Here is a 20,571-nt window from a genome sequence, read left to right as displayed (position 1 = left end):
AACAAATGGGTTGTGTTAGGGTAGCTAAGAATAGAAACAGGTGTATGTATTACTTGCGTGTACACCAATGCTAGGAGTCTGGTAAATAAATTTGATGAATTTGAGGTATTGCTCAAAACATCAAAGGCAGATATTGTTGGGATATCAGAGACGTGGTGTCACACAGATATAAGGAATGCAGAACTGGAATTTGGGGAGTACAACGTCTACAGAAAGGATGGATAGGAGGGGTTACTCCCTTGTTAAGAAACACATAAAATCCAAGGAAGTGAAGCCAGTCGACATCGCTGGACAGTGCAGTGTCGAGTCAGTTTGGTGTGACATAAGCATTGGGAGATAAAAATTGTGAGTAGGAGTGTGCTATAGACTTAATGACTCTGATGAGTATAATAAGAAACTGTATAGGGAAATAGTGGGCCAGTACATCAGAGAGTCTTATAATGGGGGATTTTAGTTTCCCAGATATTGACTGGAATTTGTGGGGTGGTCACTCACACAGTAGCAAAGCTTTTGTGGATTTATTGGATGATTGTTTTCTACATCAGCATGTTCAGGAGGCAACCAGAGGGAGTAATACTCTTGATCTGATTATCAGTAGTGATTATTCATGCATTAAGAATCTGCAGATAAAGGAACCACTAGGTGGCAGTGATCACAGTGTGCTGAAGTGGGATTTACTCAAAGAGGTAACTACTATCAGGGGTAAAGGGAAGGGTGTTTGCTTTCATAAAGGCAAATACGATGGTCTGAGACAGTATTTAAATTCTATACAGTGGGACCAACTGATGATGTTACCAACAGCAAATTCAAAATGGGAAGCATTCAAAGAACTTATCTTGGAAGCTACTAGGTGTTATATACCAACTAAGAAATATTGTTCAAGGTTTGGGCCTAAATGGATGTCAGATGAATTAATGAGGCTCGTGGCAGAGAAGAAAAATGCATGGGATACATATAAATTAACATGTGACACAGAAGCCTATGATAGATTTAAGCTGATTTGTAACCAAGTTACAAAGGAGGTTAGGCAGGCGTAGGCAGATTACGAGAAATCTTTGGCAAAGGATGCAAAGAAAAACAGCAAAGAGTTCATTACTTATGTAAACTCTAGCGGGAAGGGGATGAATTAGATTGGTCCACTTGATATCGATGGTTCAACTGTTGATGATCCTGCTCAGGTAGCTAACAAACTAAATGAATATTTTGCATCGACATTCACACACGAGGAGTTATTCAGTGAGGGGAATGCTAGAGGTGTATTCAACTCTGGCAGTAAGCTAGATAATCTTTATAATAACTAAATGCACAAGGCATAATACATTAAGAGTTTAATATCTATATAATATCGGTGTGAAACTACAAAGTAGTTGTTATAGGCATCATTTGCTCTTTCTCATATTGTGCTCTGCCGCCACGAAGAGTTGCCATGATATTGCACTACCTCGAATAAGTAACGCTTCACTAATAGAGAAGACTATTGTTACTTATTCTCAGTGAGTACCACCACCCAGACATGTTTCAAGGCTATTGGTCTATCATCAGTGGGTGGGCAGGTACCCTGGTATTGCAGACATGACTGCCCAGTTGTGAAGATAATCACACAATATGAGAGATGCCAAAAGGTGTATATGACAATATTTAAACACCGATATTATATAGATATTAAATAAATTCAGATTGAGGAAAGACAGATATAGGATAGATGTGTGGAAATTTGCCTTTAGCCAGCGGGTAGTTGGTTGGTGGAATAGATTTCCATCCCTTGTCGTGGAAGTTGATAGCCTAAATAAATTTAAGGCTCAGCTGGACAGGTATTTCGAACAAACGGAGAGGTGAAATGGAAGTGTTTTTTTTTTTTTTTTTGGCTGATGCTGCATAAGCTCACTTTCTTGCATCATATGCCTCTACTAATGCGAATGCTAACATAAAAAAAAAAGTACCTGATGGGATTCATCTGATGATATTAAGGTAGGCAGCAAAGGTGGCAAGAAAATCTTTGGCCATAATTATGAGAGCATCTTTGGACTCAGGGTAGGTCCCGATGGATTGGAGATGTTAGAATACATCCTCAATTCACAAAGGGGATCACAAATGGGGGGAGGGTCGTGAGCAATTATAGACCCCTTAGCTTAACTTCTGTTCCGGGAAAAGTAATGGAGTAGCTGGTTAAAGAAGTAATGCAGGACCATCTAGGCAAGAAAGCAGTTATACTGGGGTAATAGCACGGATTTTTTTTAAGTGGCAATACCATCCTACCAATCTCATTGCTTAATTTGATGCAGTAACAAAGGAACTAGATGCAAAAAATAATTTTGATATAGCATTAGCATATGAGGCAAGAAAGCTTATTTAGCATCAGCCAAAAAAAAAAAAAATCCCTTTCTGTTTCACCCATCCATTCACTCCAAAAGTTTGTCTAGTTCAACCTTGAATTTATTTAAGCTGTCAACTTCCACGACGACACGTGGAAGGTTGTTCCAGCAATCAACCACCCGCTGACTAAAGGAAAATTTCCACACATCTATTCTATAACCGTCTTTCTTCAATTTGAATTTATGCCCCTCAGGTGGGGAATCTGAGCAAGACGAAGAATCCCATCAGCATTGAGCTTGCTCAAACCATTCAAGGCCACCTTGTAGGTGCCTAGTCTTCAGATGCTGCAATTTAATAATCATATACAGTAGGCCCTTGATTTAATGGACCCTGATTTAACGGAAAAAAATTTCTGCCCTAAAGGAAAAATTTAGAACCTATTTATATCTAATAGCATTGAACATCAGACAGATGTGCTGAAAATTCCTTCTACTGTTTTACTGCTAGATAATGCACCTGCTCACCCTAATGCTGAGAGGTTAGTTAGCAGAGATGTGAGAATGAAATGTGTTTTTCTGCCTCCGAATGCTACTTCACTGATACAGTTGATGGATCAGGGTGTAATCACTGCTTGCAAGAGGTTGTATAAGAAGAAGTTTTTGGAAGAGGTGATGGTTGTTTTGGAAGAAGCAGAAGAAAAGACAAGAGGCACCTGGACACTGCAAAATTTACATGCATTCAACATCAGATCTGCTATCTTCAACTTAGTAGCTGTGTGGAAAGATATGAAGATTACTACTTGGCCAATGCTTGGAAGAAGTTATTGTTCAACATAGAACCTGAAATGGACTTTGAGGGAGCTGAACGTCTAATTTTCGAGACACTCTTCTGAGTGCTGACAACAAAAATGCAACTGAGAATGATATGGAACAGTGGCTTGAAAATGATGAAGGTGATACAGGCTATGAAATTTTTTCTGAGGGAAAGAGTGTGGAAAATGTTCTTCATGGAGAACAAGAGGACGATGATGATGATGGTGGTGACAAAGACAAAGAATCAGTCGCACCTCATCTGTCTAAATTGTCTGTTATAACATATGGATGATATCATATATTATATTGAATCATCATCAGACCCTGATGTGCTTCCTTATTATGAACATTTTAGAGAATTTTGATCTACAGTAATAAGGAAGCAGCACCAAGGTGTAAGGCAACTGAAGCTTGATGATTTCATCAAGACCACTCCATCAACTGGACCTGTTTGACCAGAACCCTCTACCAGCAAGGAATTAACGCCTCTCCCTCCATATGACAGTTGTTTCTGACTTGAAAATTGCGATTATTTCAATTAAGTTAATATTAATATTGAATATTATGGTATTTTTTTTAATGTTTTTTATTCAATGGAGTTTAAGAATTTCAAGTATTTTTCCCCTGTAAAATGGATTTAAATGAAAAAAACTAATGTTCACATTGAAAACAACTTTGCGTGAGCTTTAAGGAAAAAATATAACAAAAAGTGATGGAAACACTCCATTAGTTACATTGTATAATTTTTGACGTGTTTAATTAAAATAAAGTTTGGTTCCTGTCGTATATTTATTTTTATATTTTTAACAGATCTTTTAGTATAAATAACTCAATGTACATTATAATATTTTATTCATACTTATACATTCGATTTAACGGACTTTCAGCAATAGTGGACCCCCCTTCCCAATTAGTCCATTAAATCAAGGGCCTACTCTACTTGAATTTCAGGAAAGCTTTTGATACTGCTGCACATGGAAGACTGCTGTACAAATTGGAGCGATATGGAATTAAGGGTAAGTTGCTGCAATGGATAAAGGGATGGTTGAGTGGGAGATGGCAGACAGGGGTAATAAATGGACACTGGTCTACGTGGACTAATGTTATTAGTGGAGTTCCCCAGGGTTTGGTGCTGGGCCCATTGTTGTTTTGTGTATTTATCAATGATAACAATGAAAGTATATCACACTTAATGTCCAAGTTTGCAGATGATACAAAGGTTGGCAGGGTTGTTAATGACATTAAAGACAGCATGCTACTGCAACAGGATAGAGAAAAGTTAGGCAGATGGACTGACAAGTGGCAACTGAAGTTTAACATTGACAAATGCAAAGTACTGCATATGGCTAGCAATAACCCAAGAGAAACGTACCAGCTGTAGGATACTACACTCAGGGAGGTGGAGAATGAAAAAGGCCTGGGGGTAATCGTGCAGTCAGATATGAAGTTCTGTGAGCAGTGCAGGCAGGCTGCCAGAGCCGGTCGTGGAGTTTTGTCAATGATATATAGGAATTTTTCCAGCAGAGACAAGAGGTGATTATCCCTTTGTATAAGGCAATGGCCAGGTCACACCTTGAGTATTGTGTACAGGACTGGAGGCCTTATTTTAGGAAGGATACAGAGTTGCTAGAGCAACTCTATATCCTTCCTAAAATGAATCAGAGAAGAGCAAGATTGGTGAAAGGAACAGGGGGGGGGGTGCTTACGAAGAAAGAGTTAATTTCTGCAATTTGCAGCATCAGGAGACTAGGCACCTCCGAGGTGATCTGATTAAGGTGTATAAGGCCTTGAATGGTTTGAGTAGGCTCAATGCTGATGGGATACTTCTGCTTGCTCAGATTAAGAACCTGAGGGGGTATAGATTCAGATTGAGGAAAAACAGTTGTAGAATAGATGTGCAAAGTTTTCCTTTAGCCAGCAGATAGTTGATTGTTGGAACAGACTTCCATCTGCTATTGTGGAAGTTGATAGCTTAAATAAATTTAAGGCTGAACTGCTGACCGAGCTAGCCGGGTAGGTAAAGTGCCTGCCTGGCAACCCAAAGGTCGCGGGTTCGAATCCCGCCTCGGGCTTGGATCAAAGTACTGCAAAAACCTTGGAAGGTGCATTATGGCCACAGAAGCCGATGCGCCAACAACTACCAAAAAAAAAAAAAAAAAAAGGCTGAACTAGACAAACAATTGTAGTGACTGGATGGGTGAAATGGGAAGTTTTTTCTTTTTTGGCTGATTCTTTATAAGTTTCCTTTCTTGCATCATATGCCTCTACTAATGTGCCTATCTTTGTAATAGCAACCCTTTCTTCCACTCTTCACTCTCATTCCTCTTCTCTGTATTTGTTCTAGTAACTCAACATCTTTCCTAAAATGAGGGCCCCAGACCTGTATTCAGTACTGAAAGGTGTGGCCTGACCATTTCCTTATACAAGGGGATAATCGCCTCCTTATCCCTGCTAGCAAAATTCCTATATATCTTTGACAGGACACTATGAGCTACTCTTGCAACCTGTCTGCACCTCAGAAAAATTCATAATTGATTGCACAATTACTCCCAGGTCTTTTTCATTTTATATACTACCCTGAGTGTAGTACCACACAGTTGTTATGTTACTCTGGGGTTACTACTACCCATATACAGTATTTTGTATTTTTCAATGTTAAACTTCAATTGCTACCACTCAGCCAATCTGCTGAGCTTTTCTAGATCCTATTGCAGTAACGTCCCATCTTTATGTCATTATCAACCCTACCAACTTTCGCATTGTCTGCAAACTTGGACATTAAGCCTGATATACCTTTATCAATATCACTGATAAATACAGAAAACAACGATGGATCCAACACAGACCACTGGGGAGCTCCATTTATAACATTCGTCCATGAAGAGCAGTGTCCATTGATTACCACTCTCTGTCTTCTCCCACTCAACCATCCTTTTATCCATTGTAGCAACTTTCTCTTAATGATATAATGCTACAACTTGTACAGTAGTCTTCCAAGACCGGCGGAATTACTTAACAAGTACAGGTCACTGATGAAAAAAAGCCGTGAATTAGGGTTGAATTTGAAAGTGTCTGCAATTCTGCCCATTCACGATAGGAGGGAGTATATGATGAGAGCCCTGTCGATCAATTCGGCCCTAGAAAGATTGTGCAGGGCTCAAGGGGTAGAATTTTTTTCAGCCTGGACTGTACTTGTTAACAGGAGAGACTGCTTCTACAGGGATGGGATACACTTAAATAGAAAGGGTGCAAGAATGTTTGCTGATGCTATCGAGGCAGTGTTAGGTGGGTCGGAAAACTGCTAGATTGGGGGGATACAAGGACTAATAGATTAACAGTAGCCACTGGCAGAGGAGAAAGTGATTCTTGCACTGCTTCTATTGGAATGAGCAGCAGCCTGGAAAATAAGATGCAGGATATTACAGAGACTGCTGGGAATCATGGGGGTACAAGTAAACACGTGGGTTGTGTTAGGGTGGCTAAGAGGAAGAGCAGGTGCATGTATACTTGCGTGTACACCAATGCTAGGAGTTTAGTAAATAAATTTGATGAATTTGAGTTATTGCTCAAAACATCAAAGGCAGATATTGTTGGGATTTCAGAGACGTGGTGTCACACAGATATAAGGAATGCAGAACTGGAATTTGGGGAGTACAATGTCTACAGAAAGGATAGCAAGATAGGAAGGGAGGAGGGGTTATGCTATTAGTTAAGAATCACATAAAATCCAAGGAAGTGAAGCCAGTCGACATCACTGGACAGTGCAGTGTCGAGTCGGTTTGGTGTGACATAAGCATTGGAAGATCAAAATTGAGAGTAGGAGTGTGCTATAGGCCTAATGACTCTGATGAGTATAATAAGAAACTGTACAGAGAAATAGTGGGCCAGTAAATCAGAGAGTCTTATAATGGGGGATTTTAATTTCCCAGATATTGACTGGAATTTGGGGGCTGGTCACTCACACATTAGCAAGGCTTTTGTGGATTTATTGGATGATTGTTTTCTACATCAGCATGTTCGGGAGGCAACTAGAGGGAGTAATACTCTTGATTTGATTATCAGTAGTGATTCTTCATGCATTAAGAATCTGCAGATAAATGAACCACTAGGTGGCAGTGATCACAGTGTTCTGAAGTGGGAGTTACTCAAAGAGGTAATTACCATTAGGGGAAAAGGGAAGGGTATTGCTTTCGTAAAGGCGACTACGATGGACTGGGACAGTATTTAAATTCTATACAGTGGGATCAACTGATGATGTTACCAACAGCAAATTCAAAATTGGAAGCATTCAAAGAACTTATCTTGCAAGCTACTAGGCTTTACATACCAACTAAGAAATATTGTTCAAGGTTTAGGCTAAATGGATGTCAGATGAACTAATGAGGCATATGGCAGAGAAGAAAAATGCATGGGATACATACAAATTAACACGTGACACAGAAGCCTATGATAGATACAAGTTGATCTGTAACCAAGTTACAAATTAGGCAGGCGAAGGCAGATTACGAGAGATCCTTGGCAAGGGGTGCGAAGAAAAACAGCAAAGAGTTCTTTACTTATGTTAACTCTAGAAGGAAGGGGATGAATCAGATTGGTCCACTTGATATCGATGGGTAAACTGTTGATGACCCTGCTCGGGTAGCTAACAAACTAAATGAATATTTTGCATCGACATTCACACACGAGGAGTTATTCAGCGAGGGGAATGCCAGAGGTGTATTCAACTCTAGCAGTAAGCTAGAGAATCTTGTAATAACTGAGAGTAAAGTGGAGGAGAAATTGTTGAAGATAAACACAAGAAAGGCACCTGGGGTGGATGGGATCTATCCAGTTATATTAAAGGAGGCAGCAAAGGAAGTAAGCAAACCTTTAGCCATAATTATGAGAGCTTCCTTGGACTCAGGGGAGGTACCCATGGACTGGAGATGTGCAAATGTGACCCCAATTCACAAGGTAGGATCAAAGGCTGACACAAGTAATTATAGACCTGTGAGTTTATCTTCTGTTCCCGGAAAATTAATGGAGGCACTGGTTAAAGAAGCACTGCAGGATCATCTAGACAAGACTTCAGTTATAGCTCGGACACAGCATGGTTTTGTTAAGGGGAAGTCTTGCCTGACCAATTTGATTGGATACTATGATGCAGTCACAAAAGAACTGGATGCAGGGAATAACTTTGATATTATATACTTGGATCTTAGAAAGGCTTTTGATACTCTTGCACATGGAAGACTGCTGCACAAATGGGAGCAGTGTGGCATTGGAGGCAAATTGCTGCTATGAATAAAGGGGTGGTTGAGGGGGAGAAGACAGAGAGTGGTAATCAATGGACACTGCTCATCGTGGACTAATGTTATTAGTGGAGTCCCTCAGGGTTCAGTATTGGGTCCTTTATTGTTCTCTGTATTTATAAATGATATTGATGATGGTATATCAAGCTTAATGTTCAAGTTTGCAGACGATACGAAGGTTGGCAGGATTGTCAAGGACACTACTGACACTATGCTGCTGCAACAGGATCTGGAAAGGTTGAGCAGATGGGCTGAGAGGTGGCAAATGAAGTTTATCATTGACAAATGTAAAGTACTACATATGGGAAACAGCAACCCCAGAGCAACGTATCAACTCTGTGGTACTACACTGACAGTGGTAGAGAATGAAAGGGACCTGGGGGTGGTTGTGCAGGCAGATATGAAGTTCTCTGAGCAGTGCAGACGGGTTGCAAGGGTAGCTCATGGTGTATTGTCAATGATATATAGGAATTTTTCTAGCAGGGATAAGGAGGTGATTATTCCCTTGTATAAGGCAATGGTCAGGCCACACCTAGAGTACTGTATACAGGCCTGGAGGCCTCATTTCAAGAAGGATGTAGAGCTGCTGGAACGAGTACAGAGAAGAGCAACAAGATTAGTGAATGGAACAAAGTTGTGCTCTTACGAAGAAAGGCTTAAGTTTTGCGAATTACAGTGTCTGGAGACTAGGCACCAGCGAGGTGATCTGATAGAGGTGTACAAAGCCTTGAATGGTTTGAGTATGCTCAATGCTGATGGGATTCTTCCTCTTGCTCAGAATAATCACCTGAGAGGGCATAAGTTCAAATTGAGGAAAGACAGATGTAGGATAGATGTGCGGAAATTTGCCTTTAGCCAGCGGGTGGTTGGTAGGTGGAACAGACTTCCATCCCTTGTCGTGGAGGTTGATAGCCTAAATAAGTTTAAGGCTCAGCTGGACAGGTATTTCGAATGAACAGAGGGGTGAAGTGGAAGTGGTTATTTTTATTTATTTATGTTACGTTTGTTTTTTTGGCTGATGCTGCATAAGCTTGCTTTCTTGCATCAAATGCCTCTACTAATGCTAATGCTAATTCTAAATTGCAGCAGCTGGAGACTAGGCACCTGCGAGGTGATCTGATTCAGGTGTATAAGGCCTTGAATGGGTTGAGCAGGCTGAATTCCGATGTGATTCTTCCACTTGTTCAGATTACGAACCAAAGAGGGCATAAATTCAAATAGAGGATGAATTTGAATTTATGCCATAAATTCAAATTGAGGATTCAAACAGATGTAGAATAGATGTGCAGAAATTTGCCTATAGCCAGCGGGTGGTTGATTGCAGGAACACACTTTCATCTGTTGTTGAAGTTGATAGGCTAAATAAATTTAAGGAGGAACTGGACAAACATTTAGAGGGAACTGTTATGTAATTTTTTTTTTTTTTTTTTTAGCCGATGCTGCATAAGCTCATACACTTGCTTTCTTTCATCACATGCCACTACTACTACTACTACCCTAAGGCTGAGGGCAGTCTGGAGGGTGTACCAGTAAGTAAATTTCCAGCCACTCATGAACTCCAATAATTTTTATTTTTTATGAATATCCCAAACACAAGAGGTATTAGAACCTATATTACTTAGTACCATGCTTGGATTGTAGGTTGAGAAGATGAAAGAAGATATTTGTTGACATTAGATTTGAACTTCTGTAGTCTGATATTTTCAGGAAATACATACAAAGGAAGGTTGTTCCAGAAAACGGCAGTTGAATGAATAAATGAAGAAGATAAAAAGTTGACTTTGTGAGTTTGACGTTGGACAGTAAATGGATGTTCGCTGGTGGTGGCATGTATTCTGACTGTTTTGAAAGAAAGAGTGGGAATTATAAAAGCCAATTCAGAAGAACAGTGCCCATGGAAGTATCTGTAGAAAAGGCATAAAGCAGAAACAGTATGTTTATGAGATAGCAGGTGGAGAGACTCTGTTAGAGAGGAGTCATTAATTAACCTAACTGCCCTCTTCTGAATGGAATCTAGAAGCCTGAGAGGGGTTTTGGGGGCACCGCCCCAGATGTGGAAACAATATTCTATGGTAGGGTGGATTTACGATTTGTAGAGAGTGAACAGCTGTTTAGAAGAAAGGTAACACCGAGAGTGAAAGAGAAAACCAAAAATTTTTTAGATGCAGAGGAAGCAATATTTGTAATGTGCTTGTGCCAACAGAGATTAGAAGTCAGGTTAATCCCCAAAAGAGATATATCATTTTGCCTAAAAATTGGAGTGTCATCAAAGATAAGCATAGGAGCAGAAGAATCCTTTTTGCGAGATATAACACAGGTAGAGTTTTAGAAGGATTGAAATCAACTAAGTTTTCTTTGCCCCACTAGAGAATTACCTAGAGATCGGCATTTAAGGAATTGGTAGGGGATATTCGAGAAGTTGAAGCTGATTAAGCAGGGAAAGTTTTCGCAAAATGGAAAGTGGAATGCAAAGTGCTACCATTGGCAAACCTATGGATAGGGTTTCTATTCAATGGAAGAATGTCATTAATATAGAAGAGGAAAAGAGTGGGGGGAAGCACTGGCTCTGTGGGAGGACACCAGCATTAGTGGAAAAATTAGAGGACAGAGAGTCATCTACTATCACCCTCAGTGAGCGATCAGAGAGAAAACTGGATAACCAATTACAAAAAAACAGTTGGTAAACCATAAGATGGAAGCTTGTTTAGGAGATCTTTATGCTAGATATGATCGAAAGCTTTTAATTTGTCAAGAGCAACTGCTTGTGTTTCACCGAACTTTTCCATTGAATTTTTCCATAAATGGGTAACATAAGCCAGAATATCACATTGCATCGACACTGATGGAATCCATACTGGCGATCATTGATCAGATGGAAGGTTTCTAGGTAGTTTAAGAGTTGGTGGTTAATTGATTTCTCCATTACTTTAGAAAGAGTAGAAGTAATTGCAATGGGAGGATAATTGGATAGGAGGGATTTGTCACCCTTTTTAGGGACTGGCTGGATATGAGCAAATTTCCAAGCAGAAGGAAAAACACCTTTGGAATAAGAAAGTGAAAAAAGGTGGCAAAGAATAGGAGTAAGTTCAGGAGCACAGCTTTTGAGAACAAATGGAGAAATACCATCAGGAACTGGAGCTTTCTTAGCATCAAGATTCGTCAAAATCCTTCTGGCATCCTTTAGACAGAAGACCACAGAATGCACTGAATGGAGTGTGTTGGGAATGGTAAGAGGTGTTTTTACCAAGATCATTAATACATGATTTGAAAGAACAATGGGATGCTAGCAGGTCAGCTTTATTCTTGGCTGAAGTGACAAAAGAACCAACTGGTTTTGACAGAGGTGGGAGCAGAGATGGGCAAAAGTTGCGGCCAATATCTTTGGCAAGAGACCAGAATGTTAGGCTATCAGTAGGGCAAGAAGCAAATTTTCAACCCTTAGCCTGTTCAAAATCTAGTTTGGACTGATTAATAACTGCTTTACAATTGTTGCAAGCTCTGCTGGAAGCAGAATTTGAAGATGAAGAATTGGAAACAAGCCAATTACGATATGCAACATTCTTCTCTTGAACAGCCATAGCACATTTACTGGAAAACCAAGGTTTAAATAAAGGAGGAAATTTTAAAGTGGAGTGTGGAATGAAGGATTCCATTCCTACAAGAACGATCTGAGAAAACATTGACATCGGAAGTTTTGAAATAGTAATCCGACCAAGGAAAAGAAGAAAAGAAATCCGCAGGTCATCCCATTTTGCATTATTGTAATGCCAAACAATATGAGGTTGGGAATAGCCATGAGATAAAGGCTCCATTGGTGAAGAGACAAAGTTCTGATCTGAGGTGCCTAAAGGACCACGCATGTTGGCTCCATAGTTAGGACTGTCCGGTATTCTTGTAGGTAAATGAACAATCTGTGCAAGGTCATTAGTAATTGCAAAAGTCTTAGCATCTTGAACAGCTGTGTCAGTGTGACTAGAAAATGGAAGCCAGCTGGAGTTGTGAACAATAAAATCACCAAGGAAAATTACCTCACTGTTAGGAAAGTTGGACTGGAGAAAGTCAAGTTGCAAAGAGAGCAAGTCAAAGAGCTCCAAGTGATTATTGGAGTTAGGAGAATGGTAGAAAACACAGATGAATTTGACACAATGAGGTAGAGAGATTTTAAGCCAGAGAAGATTGAAAAGAGGATATTCCAAATTACCAAGTCTCTGACAGGGAATATGGGAATGGACATATGCCCAAGTATCATATCCTTTTACCATCTTTTAGGTGTAAGGAATCATACAGGGAATAATTTGGGCAACTGAGATGAGCAGTAGTTGAATCAACCGATAATTAAGATTCTGTCAAAAAAAGTACATGGGGTTTGGCAGACTGCAAGTGGAAATGTACATCTTTGAGATTAGAATTGAGACCACGTATATTTGTGAAATGAACTAGGAAGTGTTTGGTAGGTTTACATCTTTTCGCAGATAAGCTTACTCTATTAATTTGACAATTCATGGTGTATTCAATAGTAAGAAAAAGTGGGGGCATGCTGTATGAAGTAATGAAATTTTTTGATATTGTGTACACGTGGTAAGAATATATCCAGATACTTGACATAACGTGGCCTCGACAATGCCTACGGCGCACACACACACACACACACACACACACACTACTCAGACTCCCTCCACTCACTATCTGGCAGAGTAGAGGTAGCAAGATTATACACCAGCTGATCCGGAAGTCTCCTAGAGAGTACCAATAGGTTTGGTCTGGTGTACTAACTAGCGGACGGCCTGGGAGCACTGTTTTAGAGCTGTAGCCTCGAAATGTAAGGAATATTTGATCTAGCCACGATGTTCATCATAACCTCAAAAGTCATCAATCATACTGCATGATGGAAGAGATGGGGAATAGTTGTTATTTGTTAGTTATTTAGTTTTTAGGAGCATTAGCAACTAAGGCCATATTGCTCCAGGGATATGCAGTGGTCATTCCCTGAACTTTCCGCATCCTCCGTATTTGGTGGTGACGGGCTCGAACCCCGGTCTAATCAAGAAGCGTGTGCGGGGAAGGGTTGACTGGAACTTAGCTCTGAAGACTAAACATGGGTTCCACCTCCAATAAGCAAAGTGGTGGTATAGCACTGGTTGGTGAGAGTTATCTACCACCTAATATTGCCTGGTAACACAGAGGGGTGACATTCTTCCATGTGGTGTGAGTGCCGCACCTCGATTCCTGCTTATGTTGGTTCACACCTGGGTGGTCACCCACAGTGTGCATGTGCATGGAGGTTATACTGGGTATAATATTAATATTAATATTATACAATGCCTACCACACACACTGCTCAGACTCCCTCCAGTCACTATCTGGCAGAGTAGAGGTAGCAAGATTATAACAGGGTATAATATTAATATTATACCCAGGGTTACTAACAGTCCCACCATCATGAAGGTGCAAGCAGAGGATTTGGCTGTCACAGACCGTCCGGACTTCGCTGAAATTGGTTACACTTGACTTTAATGTCACCCGAATATCAGTTCCATCAGTGTTTTAGACTGCCAGGTAGCAAGTACACTTGTCTTGGATGTCTGTGACTACTTCGAGGACTGATCTGCTTTAATAATGAGATAAAACTATTCAATACATTGGTATGTATTGATTAGTTATGCATTAAAACTAATCAAAACTAATCAATACATCAGCTTCTAATGCCACTACCAATAACATGAACCATCTATTTACTGTGAACACAGGGAAAAACTGCAGTAGCAGGACATGAGTTTGCCTGGTATAAATTTCCCATGCTTCTCGTGTTGGGCTTCTTTACCTTAGCTGTAACATCTTCAGTTGGTCCCACTGCAGAGAATTTAAAAACTGTCTGAGACCACTACAGTCACCTTTACGAAAGCAAAAATCCTTCCCTTTACCCTTGATGGTAGTTACATTTTTGAGTAAATCCCACATCAGTACACTGTTATAACTGCCATCTAGTGGTTCCTTTAACTGCAGATTTTTAATGCATGAATACTGTATACTTGGATTAAAAGAAAGCTTTTGATACTGTTGTACATAAAAAAAAAATTGCTGTACGAATTGGAGCAGTGTGAAATTAAGGGAAAGTTACTGCTATTGATAAAGGGATGGTTGAATGGAAAAAGACAGAGAGTGGTAATTAATAGACACTGCTTTTCATGGACTAATGTTATTAGTGTAGTTGTCTGGGGTTTGAGTGCTGAACTATTATTGTTTTCTATATTTATTAATGATATAGAGGGTTCGCTGTTGGGTCCACTGCTGTTTTGTATATTAATCAATGATACTGATGAAGGTATATCAGGCTTAGTGTCGAAGTTTGCAGATGATACAAAGGTTGGCAGGGTTGTTAATGACAGTAGTGGCAGTGTGCTACTGCAAAAGGATCTAGAAAATTTGGGCAGATGGGCTAAGAAGTGGCAACTGAAGTTTAACCTTGACAAATGCAAAGTACTGCATATGGGTAGAAGTAACCCCAGAGAAACGTATCAACTGTGTGGTACTACACTTAAAGTGGTAGAAAATATAAAAGACCTGGGAATAATTGTGCAGTCAGATATGAAGGTTTCTGAGCAATGCAGACAGGCTGCCAGGGCAAGTCATGGGGTTTTGTCAATGGTATATAGGAATTTTGCTAGCAGGGAAAAGGAGGTGATTCTCCCTCTGTATAAGGCAATGGTCAGGCCACGCCTTGAGTACTGCGTACAGGTCTGGAGGCCTCATTTAAGGAAGGATGTAGATTTGCTTGAGCATGTAAAGAGAAGGGCAACAAGATTGGTGAGGGGAATGAAGGGATTCTCTTACCAAGAGAGGCTTAAGTTCTGCAAATTGCAGTGGCTGGAGACTAGGCACCTGCACGGTGATCTGATTGAGGTGTACAAGGCCTTGAATGGATTGAGCACGCTGAATTCTGATGAGATCCTTGCACTTGTTCAGATTACGAACCTAAGGGGGCATAAATTCAAATTAAGAAAAGACAGATGTAGAATATGCAGAAATTTGCCTTTAGCCAGATGTTGGTTAATTGCAGGAACAAACTTCCATCTGTCGTCGTGGAAGTTGATAGGTTAAATAAATTTAAGGAGGAACTGGACAGGCATTTGGTGGGAATGGTGTGATTTTTTTTGGCTGACGCTGCATAAGCTCATACACTTCTTTTCTTGCATCACATGCCACTACTACTACTTCTGCCTCTTGTTTGCTCGCTCTCTCTCTCTCTCTCTCTCTCTCTCTCTCTCTCTCTCTCTCTCTCTCTCTCTCTCTCTCTCTCTCTCTCTCTCTCTCTCTCTCTCTCTCTCTCAGGGTAATTGAGAATTTTTTTTTTTTTTTTTTTTGACGGTGCAGTAAGCCTCAGGCTTCCTTGCACCATATAGATAATAATAATAATAATAATAATAATAATATTTATAACTGAGAGCAAAGTGGAGGAGAAATTGTTGAAGTTAAACATAAGAAAGGCACCTGGGGTGGATGGGATGTATCTAGTTATATTAAAGGAAGCGGCACAAGAAGTAAGCAAACTCTTAGCCATAATTATGAGAGCATCCTTGGATGCACGGGAGGTCCCCATGGACTGGATATGTGCAAATGTAACCCCAATTCACAAAGGGGGATCAAAGGGCGACATGAGTAATTATAGCCCAGTTAGTTTAACTTTTGTTCCGGGTAAAATAATGGAGTCACTGATTAAAGATGTATTGCAGGATCATCCAGACAAGACTGCAGCAATAATTCAGACACAGCATGGGTTTGTTAAGAGAAAGTCTTGTCTGACAAATTTGATTGGATATTATGATGTGGTTACAAAGAAACTGGATGCAAAAAAATAATTTTGATATCATGTACTTGGATTTCAGGAAAGCTTTTGACCCTATTGTGCATGGAAGACTACTGTACAAATTGGAGCAAAATGGTAATAAGGGTAAGTTGCTACAATGGATAAAAGGATGGTTGAGTGGGAGAAGACAGAGTGTAGTAATCAATGGGCGCTACTCTTCATGGACTAATGTTATTAGTCGAGTCCCACAGGATTTGGTGTTGGGTCCACTGTTTTTTTGTATATTTATCAATGATACTGATGAAGGTGTATCACACTTAGTGTGGAAGTTTGCAGATTATACAAAGGTTGGCAGGGTTATTAATGGCAGTGTGCTACTGCAACAAGATCTGGAAAATTTGGGAAGATGGGCTGAGAAGAGGCAACTGAAGTTTAATATCGACAAATGCAAAGTATTACATATTGGTAGAAGTAACCCCAGAGGAATGTACCAACTGTGTGGTACTACACTTAGGTTGGTAGAAAACGAAAGAGATCTGGGGATAATTGTGCAGTCAGATTATGGAGTTTTCTGAACAATGCAGACAGGCTGCAAGAGCAGGTCATGCTGAAAGTATATTAGATTTAATATCTATGTTTTCTGATACAAAAGTTTGCAGGGTGGTTAACTTCAACCATCTAGAAAAATTAGGCAGATGCACTGAGAATGGCTTGAAATTTAACATTCAAAAATGCAATGTTTTGCATATGGGTAGCAGTAATTCCAGACTAAAGTAACAATTGTGTGGTATCGGACTCAAGGTAGTGGGAAACAAAAAAGACTTGAGGGATAATTGTGCAGAGAGATATGTAGTAATCTGAGCAGTGCAGACAGGCAGCCAACACAGTTCATGGTGTTTTATGAATGATATACAGTAAGGTTGCTAACAGGCCTTAACTCAGTTATCCCTGTTAAGCGATTATCCCACTGCAAAAGGCACATCTTGAATACTGCATACAGGTCAGGAGATATTCTGGAATAGATGTAGAGAAGGGCAATGAGATTAGTAAGGGGAACAAAAGGGTGGTCCTATCAAAAAAGGCTTCAGGTCTGCAAATTGCAGCATCTGGAGACAAGGCACTTATGAGGAGATCTGATTAAGGTATTTAAGAGTTTGAATGGATTGAACAAAGACAATGCTGATGGAATTCTTCCTATTGCTCAGTCTATACTCATTAGGGGGCATAAATTCAAACTGTGGAGGGAGGTTGCAGAACAGATGTGCTGAAGTTTGCTTTCAGCCGGGGGGGGGGGAGCTGATTGTTGGAGCAAACTTTAATCTGTTGTTGTGGAAGTGGTAATTTAGCATATTATGCAAGAAAGCAAGCTTATATAGCATCAGCCAAAAAAAAAAATATTACACCACCTTCTCATTTCACCCTTTCACTCTCTCCAAATGTTTGTCCAGTTCTGCCTTGAATCTGTTTAAGCTATCAACTTTTACGACGGATGGAAGTTTGTTCCGGCAATCAACCACCCGCTGGCTAAAGGCAAACTTCTGCTCATCTATCCTACACTGTCTTTCGTCAATTTGACACAGTGTCCCCTCAGGTTCTTAGTCTGAACAAGAGAAAGAAGCCCATCAGCATTCAGCCTGCTCAACCCATTCAAGGCCTTATACACATCAATCAGATCACCTTGCAGATGCCTACTCTGCAGGCAATGCAATTTGCAGAATTTAAGCCTTTCCTGGTAAGAGTACCCCTTTGTTCTCCTCACCATTCTTGTTGCCCTTCTTTGTACTCGTTCTAGCAACTCTACATCCTTCCTAAATGACGCTTCCAGACCTGTACACATTACTCTAGGTGTGGCCTGAACACTGCCTTGTATAAAAGGATACTCACCTCTCTGTCGGTGACAGGCGTCTTTACACTGGAAACTAGAGAACGTAAGCTTCTACCAGGCAACTGCACCATTTTATGTGGTATCCTCTGAGGATTTTCGAGATCTGGCCTGACATGCCTGGATAGTAGGGAATGTAGGCGGTAGGTATATTGGCCTGAGTTGGTGGTGATCTGTGAGCTCGGGTGGACTGTGAGCTCCTATGCTTGCAATAAGACTTAGCCAAAACTGACTAAGTCTGTCCTCACTCTAGAAATCTCGCTGCGCCTAGTTTCATCTGTGCTGGAATGGCTCCAAGCTCTGGAGAATAGAATGCAGGCAGAGATGTTGAGATGACTGGGAACATGGCCGGATCTGTAGTTTGTGAACTGTCCGCAACACATAGGCTTACGGTATACTGAGGTTTCTAGATATGGGTCCATGCGTTTTACTATGACATCCAGGAATGGGAGAGATCCGTTAACCTCTAACTCTAGAGATGAACACAAACGGGGAATTGAGATATTCTAGTAACGTTGTTTCAGAGCCACGTGGGATGATGGTGATCAACAGCACTACCCGCACTCTTCTCCAGATCTTGGAGCCATTCCAGCACAGAAGAAGCTATGCGCAGCGAGATTTCTAGAGTGAGGACAGACTTAATCAATTGTGACCACCCAACGCACGTACTAGACAAGTGCTTATTGCAAGTACAGGAACTCACAGTCCACCCGAGACCACCACCAACTCAGGCCAATATACCTACCGCCTGCATTCCCTACTATCCAGGCATGTCAGGCCAGATCCGGAAAATCCTCAGAGGATACTGCATAAAATGCGTGCAGTTGCCTGGTAGAAGCTTACGTTTTCTAGTTTCCAGTGTAAAGACCCCTGTCATCCCTCTCTTACACAGCAGTGTAATATACTGCAGAGCCTACAAAGACTGTGACAGCTGCTACATAAGAGAGAGACTTCGAGACGTCTTCAAGACCGCCTTGCAGAACATGACAGAGCAATTCACCTTGCTGAGACCGACCAGTCCGCAATCACAGAACACTTCTGGACCACCCACCACGACCTCAATTCCAAGCAGGACTATGAAATAATTGACCACTCCCGACACTTTTGCCACCGCCTCTGGTTAAAGTCACTCAATATATTGGAGAATTTGAGAGCCATGAACCACTGCAAAGGCATGAGACAATCATTTTACAAACAAGATGGAGAAAAACTGCGCACGTCCGTGCAGCAACAATGAACACCAGTTTAATGGTTGAATGACCTACCTCTTGCCTTCGCACACCTCACTGCGCACATAACTATGTCTATTAGAATAATTAAGTTTCAGCTTTTTCAAAAAGAGTCACAATTTGTCTTGAAAGATACAGTATCTTATTCACTATCTATTAAATTATTTTACTGGCTAACACTTAGTCTTATTTAGTTACCGTGGCCAGTACAACAGGCCCATTTGTCCTCATTGTTAGAATTTTTATAGCCACTGTTGTGATTTCAGGATATTCATTGTTGGTGTGCAGCCATATCCAAAATTTTGTGTAGGTGAGTAGACTCAAATATTTCAGTAACCCTCAATTTTATTAAATTTACGCATTTCCAATTTAATCTGGGCCGCACCTATTTAAAAGCATTCTTTTATTTCCTCCATCCATTCACATGATTTTTACTGCTAGAGGGTTAGAAAACAGGCCTTGTGCGTCGGGTTGCATTATAACATCAAAGTTTCTTGTGATGACCGACTAACTGGTTAAAATAAATTTATTAAAATAAAAATGATATATACATATGATAAAACAGAAATAAAACAAGATAAAACAGAAATAAAACAAGATAAAAGAATTAAAATAAGATAAAAGAATTAAAATATATATAATAAAAGCGTTAAAATACATAGTAGCTTTAGAAGCAAAACGTCTCTTCATCAGCTAGTCTTTGAATGGTGTACTTCAGTATATATTGATGGTTACAATAGCACAAGTCAGCTTGGCATGATTTTGTATCACAAGTCTGGTGTTGGTAAAGCAGAATTACGTATGTGATGATTGCCAGCACTCATCGCCTTGCAATACAGTACATTCTATAATAGGGTGTAAGTGTACTCCCCTCGTCCGATTCATAGTACTATTATTGGTGGCTATGTGTAGCGCTTCAAGCCATGAGCGCTGACAGTAATCACGTGAATAGTTGATGATTTCAATATCCCGTTGGGGATCAAGATTGTGCTGCTCAACCCAATAATGTTCGGCGACTGCGGAGCATTCAAAATTAGCGGTTCGCAGAGCCACCTCATGCTCAAAAACCCGATCTTTCAACCTTCTACCAGACTCACCTACATAACACTCCCCACAATCCGGACATGTAATACGGTATACGGAACCACTCCATAGGAAAGGAGGAATAGGTGTTTTCAACTTAGAAATAATAGATTGTAATTTCCTCTCCGGAAGTTTCACACCGTATATGATGGAGACG

This window comes from Mastigoproctus giganteus, chromosome 3 (assembly GCF_048544385.1).
Source record: "Mastigoproctus giganteus isolate SK-2022 chromosome 3, ASM4854438v1, whole genome shotgun sequence".
Taxonomy (NCBI): Eukaryota; Metazoa; Arthropoda; class Arachnida; order Uropygi; family Thelyphonidae; genus Mastigoproctus; species Mastigoproctus giganteus.
The sequence above is the reverse complement of the archived record's forward strand: the minus strand, read 5'-3'. Positions refer to the sequence as shown.